Source organism: Lepidochelys olivacea (assembly GCF_965140295.1).
Source record: "Lepidochelys olivacea isolate rLepOli2 genome assembly, chromosome: 6".
NCBI classification, from domain to species: domain Eukaryota; kingdom Metazoa; phylum Chordata; order Testudines; family Cheloniidae; genus Lepidochelys; species Lepidochelys olivacea.
In genome coordinates this window covers 106400314-106422795 of record NC_140416.1, presented here as the reverse complement: position 1 = coordinate 106422795, position 22482 = coordinate 106400314, and the positions used below count along the sequence as shown (strand labels likewise).

The 22482-nt window shown below is 42.1% G+C and overlaps 1 protein-coding gene across 3 annotated transcripts in view; it reads left to right on the top strand.

Moving 5' to 3' along the window:
• The window catches only part of BEGAIN (brain enriched guanylate kinase associated), a 526866-nt gene that overhangs the window by 1206 nt on the left and 503178 nt on the right, over positions 1-22482 (top strand). The gene's annotated exons all lie outside the window — the stretch shown is intronic.

The window sequence follows — 22482 nt, the reverse complement described above, 5'->3', positions numbered from 1 at the left end:
TAGTGTCCGGTCCCTTGCCCAGCGGCAGGCGAGGGGGCTGAGCAGCGGGCAGCCCCACGCACCGATTGAGCGAGATCCGCGCCCCAGGGTGGCCACCCGTCCCTGGATTTCAAAGTGCGTAGGTGGGTTTTCCTTACATGGGTTTATTGGCCAGGCAAGGTCCAGTCCCTCATCACTTTCTCCACTGACTAACGGCCTCTGGGCACCCAGGCAGGCCACTTACAAAATAACCCGACCAGGAGTCCCCCTAGATGGTTAGATCCACATTTTCCAGAGTGGCTGCCACTTTTGGGGTGCAAAATTGTAGCACCCTGAATCTCTGGCTGCTTTTGAAAATGTTGGCCCTGTTGTTTAGATTTCTTTGTCTTTCCCCTGCAACATTGAAAAGGACCCTGCAAAGGAAAAAAATATACCTCCACCCCCTTTCTGGATTATTTATTATGCTCAAAGGCAGCTTTCAATAATTCTGGAGATGGGAGAGAGGTTGAGAAGAAAAAACACTTTTTCCCAGCCTCTGTTTTCTTTTCCACTACAACTAGCAGGTTTTGTCTGGCCTGTTTTTGCTGGTGGACTCTGTGGATGACTGAAGAAGTGAGCTGTAGTTCAGGAAAGCTTATGCTCAAATAAATTTGTTGGTCTCTAAGGTGCCCCAAGTCCTCCTTTTCTTTTTGTGGATACAGATTAACACAGCTGCTACTCTAAAACCTGAAGAACTAGTGGAATTATGACATTACAAGGGACAAGAAAATGAAATCTGGGCAACTCTAGTAGCAGGGAGTTTTAGTTAGAGTGGTTTAAACTATTGTGTTTGTTACCAGGTATTTAATCCTAACTGCTTCCACATAGTTGGCTAGATGCTTTCTTTGGGGAAGCTGTAACCTCTATCCCTCAGGTAAGGGCAGAGAAAGCTCCAATGCTAGGTTTCTAGTCTTCCAAGGAAGGCTCCAACAAAAACAGGGAAGACAAAATTTAATATGTGATATTTCTAAGGTTAAAAACTTTTCAGTCCTTCATTATTTATCAATAAAGAACAACAACAAAAAATAAAAAGACAAACCTCCTTTCCCCTTGAAGGGTCACCTTCAACTGATTGTGTATTTTTCTGCGATTGTCCCTCCCTCTACTTTTCCAGTTGTAGCACAGGAGTGCCTGTGATTTCAGCTACCCGATTTAGAGCCAGATTGGCTAATTCTTGTTGTTTGCAGTCCTCCTTTAAAGAAATTATTGTCTGTTATGTTTTAATTAGTGTCTTTTAGGATTCCCCAGCCCACTTTTTCCTCACTTGTTGATTAATGCTTCTTTCCCTCAGACCTTATTTGCTAATTTGTCAACATTTATGTGAAGTACAGGGGAGCTGCCAGTAATAGTTTATTAACTGTTTGGTTGTTATAGGCTCACCAGGGATTAATTCAACCAGGGGTTACTTGCACATATGCAGGAAAGGGGACAATAGCTTTAGGCAGATTGTTTATTGGTTCTTAAAGACAAATCAGATATCATGTTTTACTCCCAACCATGCTGAGTTCATCAGTAGGGAACCAAGTGGGAAAAGCTGGAACAAATAACTTTGGGGTGTATAAACTACAACCCCTGAAGAACATGGAAGAGTGAGACACGGGTTCAGTCTGCTCTGAAGCAGTCTCTGTCTGCAGCAGTTTGGGTGGCTTGGGTAAACTGGGCCTACCTAACCTATAGGTAAGAGAGAAGTGTGTACAGAACCCTTGAGTTAAGAACCCTTCTCCCTTGTTATGCTTTGTTTATACTATTGAGATTAAACAATACTTTGTTTGGAAAAGACTTTTGGTCCCAGCTCCTGAAGGGAAAACTTGCAGACTCCATACCCAGTCAGGAATCACAGATGGCACAGGGGATGCTATAAGACCAGGTACCTGCTCTAAGAATATAGGAATTGCAGAATTCCCTCCTGAGAGAAGGGAAGACACAGGGCAGTACCCATATACTCTTATTCTGTGAACCCATTCATTACTAAAATGAAGACCAGTAACTCAGGCCAAGCTTTCTGTTTTTCCTCACACATTCAACCAGTCAGAAGTATATGCAGGATGGCTTATCCTTGAATTTAGATATTATAGATCAAAAATTGTCTATGTAATTTAGAAACATCTTTTATGCTGCATGTTTGGCTATATTTCTTACACAACAGATAATCTGGGTAGTTAAAACCCCCATAAGTATGATATCCTGTGGTTTCAAATACTCTGATAGTTAGTCCAGGAAGATTTTATTCTCTCTCTCCTCCAGTCCTGATAGTCTGCAAAAGACACCTATAGTAACTGTTATTTGTCATTACCAGTATGATAATTCATAGATTTTACCACCACACTCATAACTGTCAATTTATATGATCTCATTGGTACTGAAAACACTTTTGACATGACATTCCTCCCCCTCTCTTTCTATCTCTGCTATTGAATACAGACTGCATTTATCCATACTGATATTTGACATTTATGAGAATTTTGTTACCAGGTTTTGGTTACACATACTGTATAACACTCACTCTCACTTAATATGTTTTTAATCTTGCGTCCCGTGTTTTTATGTGTGTATGCAGATGCTTTAGTGCACAAATGCTCTCTATTTTTCACAGCAACTCCATCTTTTTATTACATTGTATGTCAGATGTGCCTCTCTGATTAGCTGAATTAGGAAATAAGTCCCTTTCTCTGTCTTTAGTTTAAAGATCTCCTGAAATAATCCTGCCAGTTTTAAATCTAGGAGGTCAGAATCCCTCCTGCTTAAGTGGAGACTGTTAAATCCGAACAAATTTTCAACACAGAAGTTCCAATGTTCTATGAATCCAAAATAGTTCTCCTCTCTATATTATGCCACCTGACATAATATGCAATCAAACAGCAAATCATTGTCACTCAGCTCAATAATTACATCCACCTGTCAGAAACACTCTCACCCAGCCCTCTGTAGTCTTTTCCACATTCACTGAAAACTGTCAGACTTGGGTTCTGGCAAATCTTAGTGAGTTCCCCTAAGAATACCCCATTGGTGATCCTAGAAAGGTTTACTCTAAGATCTGGAAGCAAAAGCACCTCACCTAATCTTTGCCAACATAACAAGAAACTAACTAAGTGGTTGTTTGTCAGGTATCTAGATCTCAGACCATTTAAGGTTTTAACGATTGTACCCCACACCCAGAACCAGCACCTAGAAATTAATGAATAACCTTTTTGAAAGTCTCAACATCCCACCAGTTTTAGGAGATGGATAGTTGCCCTGAGAACTAGCAGAAACTTCTGTCTGGCCTTCAGAAGTTTCCTTAAACTATGGCAATCCAGCACAGAGTGGTCAAAGGCAAAGATTACAGGAGCTGAGTCAAGATAGGACAGGAAATTCCTCAACCTCTTTACCAGTAACATGCATAAATGGGTGCTAAGGCTCACTTTCAGAAACTGAGAATCCAAAAGCAGCAAAGGATCCACTAAAGCCTTGAAGCTGTGAACTGCCATTGTGGATGTGTCCATCCACTCCTCCAGGTGCCTCCTCTGCCCAGTAATCATAGAATCATAGAATATCAGGGTTGGAAGGGACCTCAGGAGGTCATCTAGTCCAACCCCCTGCTCAAAAGCAGGACCCATACCCAATTAAATCATCCCAGCCAGGGCTTTGTCAAGCCTGACCTTAAAAACTTCTAAGGAAGGAGATTCCACCACCTCCCTACGCAACGCATTCCAGTGTTTCACCACCCTCCTAGTGAAAAAGTTTTTCCTAATATCCAACCTAAACCTCCCCCACTGCAACTTGAGACCATTACTCCTTGTCCTGTCCTCTTCTAACACTGAGAATAGTCTAGAACCATCCTCTCTGGAACCACCTCGCAGGTAGTTGAAAGCAGCTATCAAATCCCCCCTCATTCTTCTCTTCTGCAGACTAAACAATCCCAGTTCCCTCAGCCTCTCCTCATAACTCATGTGTTCCAGACCCCTAATCATTTTTGTTGCCCTTCGCTGGACTCTTTCCAATTTATCCACATCCTTCTTGTAGTGTGGGGCCCAAAACTGGACACAGTACTCCAGATGAGGCCTCACCAATGTCGAATAGAGGGGGACGATCACGTCCCTCGATCTGCTCGCAATGCCCCTACTTATACATCCCAAAATGCCTTCTTGGCAACAAGGGCACACTGCTGACTCATATCGAGCTTCTCGTCCACTGTCACCCCTAGGTCCTTTTCCGCAGAACTGCTGCCTAGCCATTCGGTCCCTAGTCTGTAGCTGTGCATTGGGTTCTTCCGTCCTAAGTGCAGGACCCTGCACTTATCCTTATTGAACCTCATCAGATTTCTTTTGGCCCAATCCTCCAATTTGTCCAGGTCCCTCTGTATCCTATCCCTGCCCTCCAGCGTATCTACCACTCCTCCCAGTTTAGTATCATCCGCAAATTTGCTGAGATTGCAATCCACACCATCCTCCAGATCGTTTATGAAGATATTGAACAAAACCGGCCCCAGGACCGACCCCTGGGGCACTCCACTTGACACCAGCTGCCAACTAGACATGGAGCCATTGATCACTACCCGTTGAGCCCGACAATCTAGCCAACTTTCTACCCACCTTATAGTGCATTCATCCAGCCTGTACTTCTTTAACTTGCTGACAAGAATACTGTGGGAGACCGTGTCAAAAGCTTTGCTAAAGTCAAGAAACAATACATCCACTGCTTTCCCTTCATCCACAGAACCAGTAATCTCATCATAGAAGGCGATTAGATTAGTCAGGCATGACCTTCCCTTGGTGAATCCATGCTGACTGTTCCTGATCACTTTCCTCTCATGTAAGTGCTTCAGGATTGATTCTTTGAGGACCTGCTCCATGATTTTTCCGGGGACTGAAGTGAGGCTGACTGGCCTGTAGTTCCCAGGATCTTCCTTCTTCCCTTTTTTAAAGATCAGCACTACATTAGCCTTTTTCCAGTCATCCGGGACTTTCCCCGTTCGCCACGAGTTTTCAAAGATAATGGCCAATGGCTCTGCAATCACAGCCACCAGTTCCTTTAGCAGTTCCTTTAATGTCTGGGGGTTGGTGCACTGATTTCTCAGCCCACAAAATAGAACAGGCAGCCTTCATTCCACTGTGGTCCTTTCTTCCCAGCGCCACCTTTATGAGAATTTATAATGAGTCCAAACTGTACAACATCAGCAGTAGTAAAACAAAGACAGGAAATACAACCAACAGTTTCCACATACAAACCTGTAGGCAGGGCTCCAGCTGTTTCCACAACCTCAGCCTCTGAGGCACCCTCTTTGTATTTTCCTTGGTCCTCTAATAGGTTAGGGTTAAGTGGCTGCAGCATTAACCCTTTGGAGTCTGGTCTCAGGAGTGCCCTTGGATCCTGTCACATATCACTTATGTCTTGTCTGGAGGGAGATTCAGGCAATTTGTCTTTGGTCAGCTCCCAATTTCATTCAGATACTGTAAGACTCTAGAGACTACAGAATCTGGGTTCAGTGAAAAGGAGCCAGCAGATCATCATCAGCATGTCAATGATACTACAGCTCCCAAAGACCTCATTAATAGTCTCTGTTTACATATATTAAATTGAGAGGTAACAAGAAGTAGCCATATGGGGGATCACATATGGGAGCCCTGGGAAAGGAGAAAATGAAAATTCACTCAACAGCTCTCTAAAGGAAAGGAAAAATCAATTCTAAAGCAGTCCCATCTCACTGACAAGTCAGCAGTGCCTTGTGAACAATGGCATCAAAGACAGCTGACAGCTCTAATAATATCAGTGTGTACACCTTACCTTTATCCATCACTAGGAGCTCCTCAGCCAGAGATGATATTAATACAAACACACACGGACACACAGCTTCTCTGGGGGATATATTGACCGATAACTTGCTGGTTTGAACCACAGTAAAAGATGGTATTTAATATTATACTCTATAACCTGTGACCAGTGTTGTCAATAAAGAAAAGTTGCTCCAATAAAGATTGAGGCCAATTTGAACCCACCAGAACCATTCTACACTCGAGCTCAGGCTGATCCACCTTACTCCTCTCCCATCAGGCAACAGTACCTCTTCGCTCCCCTCTCCTGGGGCTTGGTTCTGTTCTTGCTCAAGTCAATAGCAGGACTCCCACTGACTTCAATGGTGCAGCATCAGGCTGCAAGCTACTGCTTTTAAACACGATTAGATACAAACAGAATGTGCCTCTCTGCAAAACAAAGAAAACCTACAAAAATACATGGAAATGGCAGACCTTATTTATTACCTCCAAACTGCCAAAGTATTTTGGACAGGATAATTGTTTCCCCATCAGAACAGAAACAACTGAAGAAACTGACAGGTTTCAGAGTAACAGCCGTGTTAGTCTGTATTCACAAAAAGAAAAGGAGTACTTGTGGCACCTTAGAGACTAACCAATTTATTTGAGCATGAGCTTTCGTGAGCTACAGCTCACTTCATTGGATGCATCCGATGAAGTGAGCTGTAGCTCACGAAAGCTCATGCTCAAATAAATTGGTTAGTCTCTAAGGTGCCACAAGTACTCCTTTTCTTTTAACTGAAGAAACTGTAGCTGAAACAAAATGCTGCCCCTCAACTCCCAGCACAAACTTTAACCTCACACACTAGCCGATGACAAACAGCAGTGCCACCCATCAGTCAGTTAATTCAGGCCAGAAAATACTGTTGGCCATTTCTGTAAACTCATCCGATGAAATCCTGGCCCCAGTGGGAAACCTACCATTGACTTCAGTGCGGCCAGGATTTCGCCCAGTCTCTTTCACTGACAGAAAGGCTCAACCAACAAATGTGATCAAGGAATTAACACAAAAAAAACCAACCCCATATGATTTCTCACATAGTAGTTTATCAACTGAAGAAATGGTCAAGAAATGGAAGAAAAATCCACTGAGAGAATAATACACTCCTGCAAATATAAATTAGGAAACTAATAAACATACTCAAGAAAGAAATAATCTACTACAAAACAAAAACCAAGACCTTAGTAGTTGATGTTACAGAAAGGCTCACTCCTTTCTAGGATGTATGTAGAAAGGCATCTTTTGGAGAGCTAGGAAGATTTTATCGTCATTTATGCTGTACTGGTAAATCTGTACATAGGAATACTGAAAACATTTCTGGGCTCTTTTGTTCAAGAGAGGTCTAATGATGCAGAGAGGTTCAACAAAAGGCAATATGTATTTCCAGGTCTTATGAGAATGAAGGAACAACATTTGTTTAGCTTAAAAACAAGAGAAACACAAAGGTGGGAGCATATTGTCTCTGTGAATATATAAAGGGAAAAAGACAGAAGTGGGAAAAGAAGTGTTCATGGTGGACTGATGTAATAGCCAGAAATAAAGTAGAAAGAAAGATTAATTTAGCTTAGATATATATAAACCCTCTTTACCAGTAAGGTCAATCAAACAGTGGGACTGTTTGCCAAATGAAGAGAAGGCAAAATAATTGGATGTCTTTAAGGAAAGGTTAAGAACATTTATGGAAAGAGTAATATAAGACACTCAGTGCTTGAAGCAGGTGTTTGGATTAGTTTATCCACGATCTCCCTTTCAAAGCCATCATTTATAATATCTTTCAGTGCTAGAAAATGTTTCCTTCAAATTACTACTTTACAAAGCATGAGTTTTAAAAAACGTGCTGAGCATTCTGAGAAGTACCAGTGATAACTAGGAAATTCATATAATAAAAAAAACCCATCAAGTCCCAGATGTTTTAGTCATTTTCAGCAGAAGCCGATGCTCCATTTGTAAAGTACACCACCTCCTTACCTCTTCTTTTTCAGGGTTATGAATTGGGTACTGTGTATATAGCTAGACTCTGAATAGTCAATCAGTATGTGTGATACTTTTGTTACCACTTTACTATTATTACATTTTAAAAAGTATTTTAAGTGCATTCCCGAGACCAGTCAAGTCAGTTTACTCTCTGTGTTTCTTCTAACTAGATCTGAGCCTTCATTTCAATGGAGAGAGATAGAGAAAGAGATTATTAAATATATTAAAATTAAGCACCATGTTCACGTTTACCTGAATTTAGAGTAAATTATTCTATTTACTAAAAGGGGTATTAATAAGGAAAAATGAACATGCATGCAGTTTGCTTTGAGACAAACATATCAAGATGAAAAGTTCAGTTATAAACCTTAAGACCCTAAAATCTCCGGTATCAGAAGATACTGGCAGTTTCAGCCTGCTCTCTGAGCTGTAGTAGTACTGAAATCTTTCAACATATTGTATTTTTAGATCTTTAAGGTAGCCATGTCTGAGGCTGGAGATGCTTGCAGTAACTCAGGGGAGAAGGCAGTGGTTGGGCAAAATACAAAAACAAAAACCCAACCCAAAAACCTTTTTCGTCCAGTCACAGTTGTCAGACTCTGGCGTTCTGGTATTTGTCTGTTTCAACTGGATTTTGTTCGCTTACTACTCTAACTACAGAAGCAAGACTATATTTTCATTCTCAGTGTTCACCATGGGTGTTTGTAGCTCTGGATATAGAGTTTATGGACTAAAAAACTAAGTTTATTTTTTTCACATGAAGCATTTTTTTGTTGTATATATACCCATGTATGGGTACTTGCTTATGGAGATCTGGTTCCACCCACAACAAGAACGTTTCCTCAGTTATTTCTGCCTAAACACCTAAGCATTTTTCCAGTCACTTAAAATTACCTGAATGTGTAAATGCAAAGTTAATATTTTATAACAAGAAGTGTCATAAGAATTCACTGCATGAAAAACAGGGGGAAAATACAGAAAATGAAGTGTGGTAATAAAATACAACATTTACATACGATCTCTCCTAGCTGTGGAACTATCTTCTCTTTCCATCACCCAAGCTAGCAATAAAGGAGTCTGTCAAAATTCCACTCCTTCATATGATAATGTCCCAGAATTCCTTCTCACAAAACTATATTACCTAAAACTGCCAATAAAGGATAAACTTCCAAATAAACCAACTAAAAAGTTACTGTATTCATAGATTAATTAATTTCAAGGCTAGAAGGGACCATTGTGATCATCTAGTTTGGGCTCTGACATAACACAGGCCATAAAATTTCACCTGCATCAAGCCCAAAATGTCGTGTCAAGCTCAAGCATATCTTTTAGGAAGGCAATCGTGATTTAAAAAGACTTCAAGTGATAGTGAATCCACCACATGCTTTGTTAAGTTGTTTCAAGGGTTAAGTAAACTCACGATTAAAAAAGTGCTCCTTATTTTCTGCCTGAATTTGTCAAGCTTCAGACAGAACTAGTATTCCATTGAAAAGGGTGTATATTGATATACAATTAAAATTATATAAAAGGAGTTTTTACAGAGGAGGTGGGGAAAAAAGTCTTAAGTAGAGATGGTTCATATGGAATTAAGATATAGATATATCTCCATCATCTGAGCTTCAAGTTTTGGGTACAGGCTGCAGCCAGATCTGAATTACTGCTGGTTTTGGTTTTACAAAATCAATCCCCACCAGCAGAGTTTTGCAAAGCAAAGACAAACAAATAACTTTACATGCAAATAGCGTTTTTCATTTGAGGATCTCAAAGTGCTTTGCAAAAGTATATGTTCATACCATTTTTCACAGAGGGATAAATTGAGGCACAGACAGGTGATGTAACTTGTGCAAGATCTCACAATGTGCTTGTGGTAGAGAGGGACTGAATCCTGGTCTCCTGGCTCCCAGTTTCCTACTCTGAGTGCACTGCTTCCCTTGCAACATGCCAGTGAACCAAACACTTTGTGAGTTTAGGCAAGCCTCTGATCAGCTAGTTGTCCAAATACAGGAAGACTGTAATGCCAACTGATGAAGGCAAGCTAATACCACTGAGGATCTTTGTAAAGACCCCTGGGGCCATGGGAAGACTCAATGTTGGTAGTGAGGTGATCCTATTACAAAGTGTAGGAAATGCTTGTGGGAAGGGTGAATGGCTACATGAGAGTAGGCATCTTGTAGGTTGAGGGCAACAAATCAGTCTTCTGGATCTAGGGATAGAATTATTGTCCCTAGAGTCTTCATTCTGAAATGCTGTGCAAGGACAAAGTTGTTCAAATTCCTGAGGTTGAGGATTGGTCTTCACCCTCTGGCCCTCTTGGGGAGTAGGAAATATAGACGGAATAGAATCCTCTTCCAACAAATGCGGGTGGAACCGGTTCAATCACTTCCAATATTGAAAGAGACTACCTCCTGTTGTAGGAGCTCCTTGTAAGATGGTTCCTGAAGAGGAACAGGGAGTTGAGATGAGATGGGGGGGTAGAGTGGTGTATGGAGTAATCCAGTGACAACCTCAAAATCCATTTGTCTGAGGTGATGTGTCCCAGGCAGGTAGGAGTTGCGACAGGCAGTTTCCAAAGGTGGGTTGGATGGAACAATTGCACAGCATAGAATCTGGTGGAGGCGTTTGCTTGATGCCCTCGACCAAGGCATCAAAACTGCCTCTTATAGGGAGGTGCAGACTGGGTGTTTGTAGATTAGACTGGGTGTTCGTAGAGGAGGGTGGACCTCTCTTTTGAGGTTTAGGTCTCCTTCTGAAGGACTTGGAGGGTTTGGGGAAGGTGGGATGGTATTGAAATGGCCTGAATTGTTGTGCGGTTTGAGACCTGCTATAACATCTTTTCATTGCAGGAACATAAATTCCCAAAGATCGCAGATTTGCCCTGTAGTCTTTAAGGGTGTGGAGAGAGTCGTCAGTGTGCTCACTGAAGATCGTTCGCTCTTCAAAAGCAAGGTCTTTGACAGTGTTCTGCACATTTTTCAGGAGGCCAGAAGGTTGAAGCCAAGATGCTTTTCTCATAACCATGGCCCTACCCATGGATCTGGAGGCTGTCAGCAGCATCTAGAGTGGCCTGCAGGGAGACTTTATCAGCTAACTGGCCTTCTGAGATGAGGGACTGAAATTGATCTTTGGTCTCATAGCAGGAGTTCAATAAGTGTGTGAATTTCAAATAGTTGTTGAAATCATATTTTGTCATTAGGGCCTGCTAGTTGGCAATTCTAAATTGAAGAGAACTTGATGAGTAGCTCTTCCTGCTCAGTAAGTCCAACTGTTCGGACTCCTTGTGCAGGTGAGAAAGTTTAGAGTGAGCTTGATGGTTCCTTTCATTGGCTGCATCTACCACTAGATAATTAGAGGTGGGATGGGAGAAGAAGTGCTCCATTTCTTTCAGTGGAATATAATAATTTTGTATCTGCCCGCTTATAGATGGCCAGATTTGTGGTGGGTATTTACCACCAAGTGTAAACAGGAGGTAGCCCTTCCAATTAATGAGGCACCGCTATCTTTCCCTGGGGGCTGGTATTCAAAATATCCACCAAAGAGTGCTGGGACTCCTCGACCTCTTCTAGCTGGATTTGTAGCGAATCTGCCAGGTGTTTCACGAGGTCTTGAAAGGCCCTGAAGTCATTGGAATAGGATGGCAGTGGTGGCATTACTGCCTCAGCTGGAGGAAGAGGACTTGGCTGAAGGAGGTGAGACCTCTTTAGTCTGTGGTTCTTGCTCCTCTTGTGAATCATCCAATACCACGGAAGTATGTGGTACCGGAGGGTTATATGGTACCGTTGGATATCAGTGTTTCTTTTTGAATGGTATCCTGTGGAATTGTTCTCTGAAATGACCCAATGGGTTCCAGTAAGCCCACTGGGAAGGGGGAGTAGGAAGGGAATCTGGAAGGCAGTGGAGGGCTATGTTCGCCAATGGCCAAAGCCAAGGTTGGTACCAGACCTGGGAATGTGAATCAGCAAGAAGATGGTGAATACAGGACTGAAGAGGTTTCTGAATCTTCTCTGACCCCCAGAGCTGTGGTAAGATGATGCTACTAGAGCATGTGGGGTAGGTCTGCATGTGCTGAGGTGCCAAGAGGTGTCACAGAGTACCAACTGAGTTGGTCTCTGGGAGCAGAGGGCTTGTGCATGCAGTACTTATTATTTGGCACCACCACTTTGGTACTGGGTACAGACAAATCCTCAGTGGTACCTTCTCAGGGATGCAAGTTCTCCTGAGAGTGATTTGTATGGGGTGACCTACCCCTCTTCATTTCCCTTTTCAGGGAAGTATGCTTCCTTTTCCTGGAGGTCTTGGTCTATGGGCCACTGAGAAAGTTCCAGCAGACACCTGAAATGTCAAGACCAATAGTGGGGGGCAGTGCATGGGAAGCGGACCTTCTTGAGCCAGGGAACATTCCTTTAGGAGGCGTTTCAGTCTCATCTGCCAGCCCTGCTCATGGACATTGCTTTGCACTCTCCAGTCGAGAGCACACAGGCACACACACATCCAATGGTGGAGCACCCATAGGGACATATACTCAAAGAAGAACTATTCATTTCATGTCAGTATATAATTGGAATAGAATACAAAGTTTAGTTGCATCACCTATACCCAGCCCGGGCTGGTTCTGGCAGAGGAGACCTTGCTGTTCATATTACAAGTGGACCTATTCTCAGCTCCCTGAGGCTAAGCCATTGATCCTCTCCTGAAAGGTCCATCTCCATATACTCCTTTAATAATCATTTTGGAGTTTCATCTTTTATAATTTCCTCTTCCCTGCTATCAGGAATCATACCATCTATAAGCTATTCATATTCACAGTTTCGAGAGTACTTGCATTTAAACTAATTAAATGTTTCATCTACATGTTGTTTGCGAATGTTGAACACATGCTCAAAGGTGATATTTCTCTGAGAGTAATAATCCTCAGGCATTTTGATCAAAACTGATTTCCCCCTCCCATCTTCAAATAGAAATGTGTTATAAAGCTCCTGGGCATGTTCTCATGCATAATGCAGTAACAGTGAGCAGTTCAGTTTTTCCGATATGGTGCTTTTCTCTGTTGCAGACATTTGTATTTTGATCAGTTCTCCAGTTTTCAGAGAGGTAATTTCTAAAGGAAACCTTGGTGGGAGAAATTCAATGGAGGAGTGCAGTGCTTCAGAGACTGGAAATGGAACAGAGAATCTGTCACGCACTAGATCACTGGTTCAAATGTTGCTTCCTGTCTGTAACAACCAAAAGCAATTTAATGACCTGGATATGAATAAAAATGTTTCCCATGACTGACAGGACATAAGAATGTCCTACCAGTTACACTGGTACAAATCCAGAGACAAATTCCTGATTTACAGTGGTGTAACTATTCTTATATTTTATTTTTAGATAGCATAAAAGGGACCTCGAGAGGTAATCTAGTCCAATCCCCTGCACTCATGACAAGACGAAGTATTATCTAGACCATCCCTAATAGGTGTTTGTCTACTGCTCTTAAAAATCTCCAATGATGGAGATTCCACAACCTCCCTAGACAATTTATTCCAGTGCTTAACCACCCTGACAGTTAAGAAGTTTTTCCTAATGTCCAACCTAAACCTCTCTTGCTGCAATTTAAGCCCATTCCTTCTTGTCCTATCCTCAGAGGTTAAGAAGAACAATTTTTCTCCCTCCTTCTTGTAACAACCTTTTATGTACTTGAAAACTTATGTTCCCTCTCGGTCTTCTCTTTTCCAGACTAAACAAACCCAATTTTTTCAATCTTCCCTCATAAGTCATGTTTCTAAACCTTTAATCATTTTTGTTGCTCTTCTCTGGACTTTTTCCAATTTGTCCACATCTTTCCTGAAATATGGCACCCAGAACTGGACACAGTACTCCAGCTGAGACCTAATCAGCACGGAGTAGATCGGAAGAATTACTTCTCGTGTCTTGCTTACAACACTCCGGCTAATACATCCGAGAACGATGTTCACTTTTTCGCAACAGTGTTACACTGTTGACTCATATTTAGCTTGTGGTCCCGACTATGACCCCCGGATCCCTTCCCGCAGTACTCCTTCCTAGGCAATCATTTTCCATTTTGTACGTGTGCAACTGATTGTTCCTTCCTAAGTGGAGTACTTTGCATTTGTCCTTATTGAATTTCATCCTGTTTACTTCAGACCATTTCTCCAGATCATTTTGAATTATAATCCTATCCTCCAAAGCACTTGCAACCCCTCCCAGCTTGGTATCGTTTGCAAACTTTATAAGTGTACTCTCTATGCCATTATCTAAATCATTGATGGAATATATAAAACATCTAACTACTGTATCCTTCTGTTTTCTCTTGTCTTATGCTTTGAATGTAATCTTTTGGGAGAAGATAGTCTTTGTTCTGTGTTTGTACAGCACCTAGCACAGTGGGGTCCTGGTTCATGACTAAGGTGCCTATGCACTACTACACTACAAATAAATAATTTAATATTTGTATTGTAATAATCCAGAGGCCCCCCAATCAGGCTTGTTCTAAGCACTCTGCAAACATATATAAAGACACCAACCTTGGCCCAAAGAGATTTCAATCTACAAGAAACAGACAGAAAAATCAGAGATGGGTGATGGGAAGGGATACAACAAAATCATAGTAAAGCAATTATGGTGATGGCTGGCAAGAAGTAAGATAGCTCAATGGAGTTTGGTTTGTTTTTTATGGTGGAGCGATGTATAATAAAAAACTCATACACACATAAAACTGTTAGAAGAACATTATTAAAGCTGTTAAGTTAAGAACTCAAAAGTTAGGAAATGCCAGAATTAAGATTACCTATGGAACCTTAATTTAACCCCCTTGTGCATATACAGTATGATGCAGTCTTTGATTACATGATCAGGTACTCTTTTTTCCCACAGGACCCTAGCCCAATTCAGTGCATATTTAACGAGCTGCTATTCAAATATGTGTGGTTGCATGTCTTATTTACTGTTCTGAATTCATACCCTGCTCTGAAGACAGAACTATGTCCTCATGGGCTTTTTATGGCACTCATCGTATTAGTATTTAAATGCTTCACAAACACAATTTTTTTATGAGGCACAAACATGTTCAGATCAAAATTTTCCAGAAATTTGGGGTGCCCGATTTGAGACATCTATGACTTGATTTTTCAGAATTCCTAGCAATATAAAGCACTATATATGTTCATAGCACAGCTCCCCTTGACATCAGTGTCAGTGCTCAGCACTTCTGCAAATCAAAGGCCAGGGTCTCAAGCCAAGTGCCCGCTAAGCTGCGTGGACTTGCGGCCACACAACAAGCTATCAAAGGCCATGCAGGCATGCAGCCACAGGGGCCTGGACTAGAGAGGTACGGGGCATGCAGGGCTGTGGCAGGGAGAGGCAACTATCACCCAGCCCCAGCCCTGGAGCTGCTGTGGTGAGAGAGAGCTGTGGAGAGTGCTCTCTCCCCATCATAGCTCTGGGGCAGCCTGCACCCCAAACCCCTCATCCCCAGCTCCACCCCAGAGTCTGCATCCCCAGCTGGAGTCCTCACACCCCACCCCCGCACCTCAACCCTCTTCCCCAGCCCTGAGCCCCCTCCTGCCCCCCAACCCCTCATCCCTGCCCCCACCCCAGAGCTCACACACCCCCAAACCCTAATCCTCTGCCCAAGCCCTGAGCCCCCTCCCACACCCTCAATCTCCCAGCCCCACCCCAGAGTCTGCACCCCCCTGCACTCCAACCCTCTGCCCCAGTCCTGAGCCCCCTCCCACACTCCAAACCCCTTAGCCCCACTCCCCGCCGGACATCACCTCCATATTGGTGCACATAACAAAATTCATTCTGCATCTGGATGTAAAAAATTAGAGGAAACATTGCAAATGAGGCCCCCAGAAAATGAGAAACACAATTAGTGACCACCTATGAAAAATTTGGTGGAAGTGACCTGCCAAGCATCACACAGGAACTCTGCGTCTCAGGGAGGGATAGAATCCAGTTTGCCAGGGCTGCATTCAAGTCCCATAACCATATCAGCCTTTCTATTTCTCCAGTCTGCTGCCTCATTCACTACACACCTTCCAAGAGGATATACTATGACTGTGGGGCCTATTTCTGGTCCCTTGTCCAATCACACCTCCAGGCAGAGTTCCTCTGGGCATTGTCCACTGACTTGCTATACCCTTTTGAGTAGCAGTGGACACTGTCAGGGGTTCCCTGCTCAGTGTCCCCTTCTGGTTCCCTCATTTTCAACCTTTGACCTCACTCCCATTCCTGTTTTCTCCTTCATTGTCCCAAGCAATCACTTGTGGCCTGAGCCCAGTGGTTCCTGCCCCAGAGTCGAGTAGTGGGCTTAGGGGGATAGAAGGTCAGAAGAAATAGCCACTAGGCACAGAGTCCTCCCCACTAGAGCTCACTACTCCTGGCAGGGCATCATCCACACCCCTGTGCTGCTGCTACTCTACTGTCCTCGCTGGGCCTCTATCCACCCCTGCCCCACAGCTTCCTCCTACCCCACAGCCATGCTGCTGCCAAGGAACTGCCCTAGGCATTTTGCCAGCCAGGGTGCAAGATGTTTTTGGTGCCTCCTGGTGTGGATGAGGGAAACAAAAAACAAAAAGACACAAGCCCGAGTGGCATGACACCTAGGGTTACCACCTTTGAAATGCAAAAAATCTGGCACCCCCAACCCCCACAGGGCAAGACTGCCTCAACCCTAACCCGCAACCACAAGGCAAGTCCATAACTCCCTCTCCCAACAGCCACTTTTAGTATCTAGAGAGATAATCTTAACTATATGTTTTGAGATCATTGATAACAAATGTGCATTAGTTTTATCAGCACATTTTGCCAGCCAGTCTTTGTAGTCTGTTTTGTTTAGCCAGTTGTTATGGTATGTGCAGTTTCTGATGCTTTTTTGTGGTTTAGGAGGATCACTGTTTTTCCTCCTCCAAGCCAACGTAGCTCAGGGTGTGCATGTGAGTTGGTACCCAACACCTGCAGAGGGTATGTGGTACCCCCAGAGTGGAATCTGGCCTATTCTCCAACAGTAACAAACACACATTCACACTTTTGCTGCAATTTCTCTTGTACTCTGTGTAACAATGAAATGGAGCCAGAGTAGGATGACCCATTTGTTTGGTTGCTATGACAATGTGTTACCATGCAGGGAACACTGGTTCAGAGCAGCCTTGCCACTAAGCAGTTGTGGGCTGGGGATATCTTAAATAAAACAATAATTTCAATGAATCTTCCATTGTCATTGTACCAGCAGTTGCATTGACGTCCCTTACAGTAATGTAGGTGTCTGACACATTTAGACAGACAAAGGATCAAAATGCAGTAAGTGTTTATTTGAGCAGAGATTGGCTGAACTAGGTGGGTTTTTTAAATTACCCTTAAAATTAACATAACACTGAAATCAAAATATATGCAGAAAAGCAACAGGGGATTACAGAAACAAAAGCTGAACTTTATGAACATTGTAGCAGGAGGAAAAATACTTAGAGTACAGTGGTAGCTGCTGACATCTGAAAGTGGTTAGGCATTAAGAAACATGTAGATATGCCCCACACCTGATTTAAAGCAGTGGGTAAAGATTGTTCTGTATCTGACGCAGAAGAGGGGAAGCAATGCATTCTTTGTCTAGAAGCATGAGAAGCTTCTATTTGTTTCTACATACGGGAAAATACTTTACAAAAAGATCACTTTGCCTCATTTCTTCAGAAAATCTTTGCCTCTCACAGAGATTTAGATCACCCTGTGTATGTATCCTGGAGGGCTTTTCAGACTCTTGGGGGAATTTTATGCACTCCCCAAATCTTTCAGGTTGTCACAAGAGCGAGAGGATTAGTTTGAGACTTTTACTTTATCACATTAATATACAGACATTTATTATTATTTGTTTGTATGGTGGTAGCTCGTAGGAACCGAGTCAAGGATCAGACCACAACCTGCTAGGCATTGTACCTATTTGCCTACTTTTTTATTTAAATCCTTTGTCTGATATCCTGTAGCTTTTCTGGAATTTACCTCGGTGAGTCCCTTTAAACCTGTCCCTTTAGCCCAGCTGTAATTTCTGGCCTAACCTTTATAAGACATTGAGCTGCCTTTTATTAAATGACACTTGTCACAATTAGGGCAAGCTGTGCTTTAGATCCCATTCAGTCCCTCATGAGTGCACCCCTCAGGTGATAGGCCTGGTTTACTGCACTTCACCCGTGGTGGAAGCATGCAGGAACTCTGGGCTACAGCCTCCTCCTCTATTACCTTGACAGGCACAACTGGGTTTGGTACCTTGTAAGTGCTTTTCCTCCAGGGACCTTTGGCAAAGGAGCTGATTAAACTGACTCAAAAACAGCTTCTTCAAAATAAAGAATTATTTATTCATTCACCCAAAGGTACATGGCACACAAAGTAAAGGGTTAGAAATAAAGGCCTATGTGCATGTTTCTCCTTACCTACAACTTAATCTTTCTTTGCAAGTTTTGGTAAATTCCATTCATCCCAGCTACCTCCATCTCTGGGGCTGGGAGAGAACGTCTCTCTGTGCAGCATGCTCTCTGTGACTCTCTCCCCTGGTGTGCCTCAGGTCGCCCTGGGGGTCAGCCTCAGTCAGTTCACAACACCCTTCCAAAACAATTTCACTCCTCACCCTTCCTGACTAGACCGGCCTCTTTAAAGTTTTAGTTTTCCCTTTGGTCCTAGGTTTAGGCCTGGGAAAAGTAAACCTTGACTGGTTGACGCTAGGCAGGGGCATTCCTCAATTAATATTAATATCCCCCATTAAAGAGCTCTTTGTCATTGTTTCATTTCTTGTTTGCTTCCCACCCATCCACTTCCTGTGATTCAACTCCATGCAGCCAAGCAAGATAATATCAGACAGGTAAACTGTGGTGCTTATGATATTTATAAAAAATAATACAGAACTCCCGCATTCCCCACCACATTCCTATCAGCTGTCCATGTCTGAGCCTGGGGTTCCTCAGCACATTTGCTTTCCCCAGTTCTTAGTACAAACAACCCCCTCAAGTCTTGTCTATTTTCTGTCCCAGGAGTCTGGTTCTACTTTGGTTAAATAGGAGCCCATCCCTACCATATATGCTCTCCTTTCCTTATAAAGTTGCCCAATACCGAATAAACATAACCCTTGCCTCTCTTTACACCATCATCACATCTACACCTTGAGACACTAACATTCTCCTTGTCTAACTGCCTTTGTGGCTGGAACTTGAAGCGTTTCATAGAAAGCTACCACAGGAACTCTCAACCTAAGATTTTTTCCTAGTAATCTAAATTTAGTTTCTAGGACCTCTCCTCCCTAATGTTATTAGTTCCACTAAATACCATGTCCACTGACTCCATCCCAGCACTCAACAGAAGTGGTATCTAGTGGTCTGGTGAACTGTCTAGTGGTCTGGTCAGATCTGCCACCTTCACACCTAGTAGAAAAGTTGTCAAATAGTCAACTACCCAGCTATTGACATTTCTAATGCTCAGATCTCCTATCACCACAGTCTATATCTCATAAATGTAACCCCATCTCCAGGAGCGAGCTCCTTGTTATGTGATGAATGATAACCTCTTCTCTTTCTATGGGAATGCGTGTCCCAATGCATGGAATTTGTCCCTCCATTCCCCTGTTGAACTTTCTTCTTTCCTTTCACCTAAGTTATTACATAATCCCCATCACCACAGTATTTGTGCAGCTCCCAAGTATTTAAAAATAGAACTAATCTTTTTCTCACTCTCTGCCTTCTCAGCCTGTTGGAGAAATAGCTTAATTAGTTTATAGGGGTTTGTTTGTGTATGTGAATGAGTAGGTGTGATGTGTATATATGTAAAGAAATTATTGAAGGATAGCAAAGTCAAGGAGACAAATGTTATATTTAGGCCTGAAAGTGATTAGTTCCCTCAGCATCCTTTTATCTCTTGTGAGAGTGAGTTGCGCAATCTAGGTTTAGCATAAGAACGGCCATACTGGGTCAGACCAAAGGACCATCTAGCCCAGTATCCTATTTTCCAACAGTAGCCAATGCCAGATGCCCCAGAGGGAATGAATAGAACAGGCAATCAAGTGATCCATCCCGTGTCGCCCATTCCCAGCTTCTGGCAAACAGAGGGTAGGGACACCATTCCTGCCATCCTGGCTAATAGCCATTGATGGACCAATCCTCCATGAATTTATCTAGTTCTTTTTTTGAACCCTGTTATAGTCTTGGCCTTCACAACATCCTCTGGCAAAGAGTTCCATAGGTTTACTGTGTTGTGTGAAGAAATACTTCCTTTCGTTTGCTTTAAACCTGTTGCCTATAAATTTCATTTGATGACCCTTAGTTCTCGTGTTATGAGAAGGAGTAAATAACACTTCTTTATTTACCTTCTCCACACTAGTCATGATTTTATAGTCCTCAATCATATCCTCCCTTAGTAATCTCTTTTCCAAGCTGAAAAGTCCCAGTTTTATTAATCTCTCTTCATATGGAAACCGTTCCATACCCCTAATCATTTTTGTTGTACTTTCCTGAACTTTTTCTAATTCCAATATATCTTTTTTGAGATGGGGCGACCACATCTGCACGTAGTATTCAAGATGTGGGCTTACCATGGATTTATATAGAGGCAGAATGATATTTTCTGTCTTATTATCTATCCCTTTCTTAATGATTCCCAACATTTTTAGCTTTTTTGACTGCCACTGCACACTGAGTGGATGTTTTCAGAGAACTATCCACAATGACTCCAAGATCTCTTTGAGTGGTAAAAGCTAACTTAGATCCTGACAAAAGAATCCTGACAATAGTATTGGTCCATTGGTAGATGGAAATGGCAACATCATCAATAACACAGAAATGGCAGAAGAGTTCAATAAATATTTCTGTTTCGTATTTGGGGAAAAAAACAGATGATAGTTTCATTATATGGCGATAACACTCTTTCCATTCCACTAGTATCTCAGAGGGATGTTAAACAGCAAAGACTAAAATTAGACACTTAAAATAAGCAGGCCCAAATAATTTATATCCAAAACTTTAAAAAAAAATGCTGGCTGAGGAACTCACTTGACCATTAATGTTGATTTTCAATAAGTCTTGGAACCCGGGAAGTTCTGAAAGACTGGAAGAAAGCTAATGTTGTTCCAATATTTAAAAAGAGTAAATAGGATGACCTAGGTAATTATAGGCCTGTCAGTCTGATATCAATCCCAGGCAAGATAATGGAGTGGCTGATATGGGACTCAAATAATTAAAGGAAGGTAATATCATTAGTTACAATCAACATGGACTTATGTAAAATAGATCCTGTCAAACTAACTTGATACTTTTTTGATGAGATTTCCAGTCTGGTAGATAAAGGTAAGAGTGTTGATGTAATATACTTAGACTTCTGTATGGCGTTTGACTTGGTTCCACTAGAATGACATAAAATTAACCTGACATACATTAAATGGAATAAAAGATGGTTAATTGATAACTCTCAAAATGTAACTGTAAACAGGGAATCATCATCATCTAGTGGGCATGTTTCTAATGGAGTCCTGCAGGGGTCTGGTTTTGGCCCTGTGCTATCTAATATTTTTATCAATGACCTGGAAGAAAATAAAATCATTGATAAAGTGTGCAGATGATACAAAAATTGTAAATAATGAAGAGGACATGTTGCTGATATAGAGCAATATGGATCAATTGGTAAACTGGGTACAAGCAAACAACATGTGTTTTAGTATGGCTAAATGTAAACGTATACGTCTAAGAACAAAGAATGTAGGCCATAATTACGTGATCAGGGACTCTAGCCTGGGAAGTAGTGATTCTGAAAAAGATTTGGGGGGGTCAAGGTGGACAATCAGCTGAATAGGATCTTCCAATGTGATGCTGTGGCCAAAAAAACTAATACAATCCTTGCATGCATAAACAGGGAAATCTTGAGAAGGAATGGAGAGATTATTTTACCTCTGTACGTGGCACTGGCATGACTCCCGCTGGAATATTGCGTCCAGCTATGGTAGTCACAATTCAAGAAGGATGTTGAAACACTGGGAAGGGTTCAGTGAAGAGCCATGAGAATGATTACAAGGCTTAGAAAACCTGTCTTATAGCAATAGACTCAAGGAGCTCAATCTATTTAGCTTGACAAAGAGAAAGTTAAGGAGTCACTTGATTAGTTTATAAGTATCTATGTGGATAATAAATATTAATAGGCTCTTCAATCAATATGATCCAATGGTTGGAATTTGAAGCTAGACAAATTCAGACCAGAAATAAGGTGTAGATTTTTAATAGTGAAAATAATTAACCATTGGAACAATTTACCAAGGATTGTAGTGGATTCTCCAACACTGACAATTTTTAAATCAAGATAGAAAAACATCCAAAAAGGTATGCTCTATTAATTATTTTGGGGGAAGTTGCATGACCTGTGTTATACAGGAGGTCAGACTAGATGATCACAACAGTCTCTTCTGGTCTTGGGAACTATGAATATATGAACTCACCCCTAGCTTTTGTTGCTGGGTGCCTCAATGAGTCAGAGAGAATTCCTACTGATTTACCTTGGCTGTTAATGCAATTGGGAATCTTCACCTTTCACCCAGTCATTTGCAGTTCCATGGACTACCCACCATACTCATTGCCAGAGCAGTATTTCATCTCTCCCTGCTCTCACCAGATGTACAAGAGCTAATCCTGGGAGCAACCTCTGTTCAATTCCCAAAAGATGATGGGTGTGGTACAACAGAAACTA